We start from the raw sequence: 1,312 nt of genomic DNA on the forward strand, positions 1-1,312 counted from the left end.
ACCCGGAGTATCTTTTTGGTGAGAGCTTGCGCTCCGAGATGATTACCACAAATGCCGCTGTGTACTTCCTCCAAGACTTCCTTTGTGTTGGAAGTTGGTACGCATTTTAGTAAAGGTGTTGATATCCCTTTTTTGTACAGCGTGTTGTTTATGATAGTGTAATACTGTGCCTCCCTTTTCAGCCTCTTTACCTCCCTTTCATTTGTAGGGAGTTCTTCTGTTTTGAGGTAGTTTATTATGGGGGTCATCCATCCTTGATCCCGACCTATTATGGCTAGGATTCTTTCTTCTTCTGCTATTGACGGGTTCTGTAATACCTCCTGAATGAGGCTTCTATTGTTGCCCCCTGGTTTGGTGCTGGCTAATTTTGAAAGGGCATCAGCTCGGGCATTTCGCTCACGAGGTATGTGGTGGATCCTATATTCCCCGAGTTGTCCGAGCTATTCTTTGGTTTTATCCAAATATTTTTTCATGGTCGGATCTTTAGCTTGGTAGCTTCCTGTTATTTGTGAGGTGATGACTTGTGAGTCACTGTAAATGTTGAGTTTCCGAGCTCCAACTTCCCTAGCCAGCTTCAGACCAGCTAATAGTGCTTCGTATTATGCCTGGTTGTTTGAGGCCGGGAATCCAAATTTAAGGGAGAGCTCAAGTTGAGTTCCTTGGTTGCTTTCAAGTATCACACCCGCACCGCTTCCTGTTTTATTCGAGGATCCGTCTACGTATATGTTCCATTCTATTGGGATTTCCGGGATGTCTGTAAATTCTGCGATGAAGTCGGCCAGGTGTTGCGATTTGATTGTTGTACGCACCTCGTATTGGAGGTCGAATTCGGACAACTCGATTGCCCATTGTAGGATTCTTCCTGCTAGATCTATTTTCTGCAATATCCCTTTTATGGGTTGGTTGGTTCGAACTTTGATGGTATGCGCTTGGAAATATGGGCGAAGCCACCGGGATGAGAGGATCAGGGCGTAGGCAAACTTTTCTATTTTCTGGTAGTTCAGCTCGGATCCCTGTAGTGCTTTGCTAACGAAGTAGACGGGTTTTTGCCCATGTTCGTCTTCTCTGACTAGTGCTGAGGCTATTGCCCGACTCCCTACTGCGAGGTATAATATGAGCGGTTCTCCTTCTCGTGGCCGAGATAGGATAGGTGGCCGCCTTAAGAACTCCTTGAAGTCTAGGAAGGCTTGCTCACATTCTGTCGTCTATTCGAACTGTTTTCCCTTTCTTAAAGTAGCATAGAAGGGAAGAGATCTTATCGCAGCTCCTGCTAAGAATCGGGATAGAGCGGCCAACCTCCCGTTGAGTTGTT

This window comes from Arachis duranensis, chromosome 9 (genome assembly GCF_000817695.3).
Source record: "Arachis duranensis cultivar V14167 chromosome 9, aradu.V14167.gnm2.J7QH, whole genome shotgun sequence".
NCBI classification, from domain to species: domain Eukaryota; kingdom Viridiplantae; phylum Streptophyta; class Magnoliopsida; order Fabales; family Fabaceae; genus Arachis; species Arachis duranensis.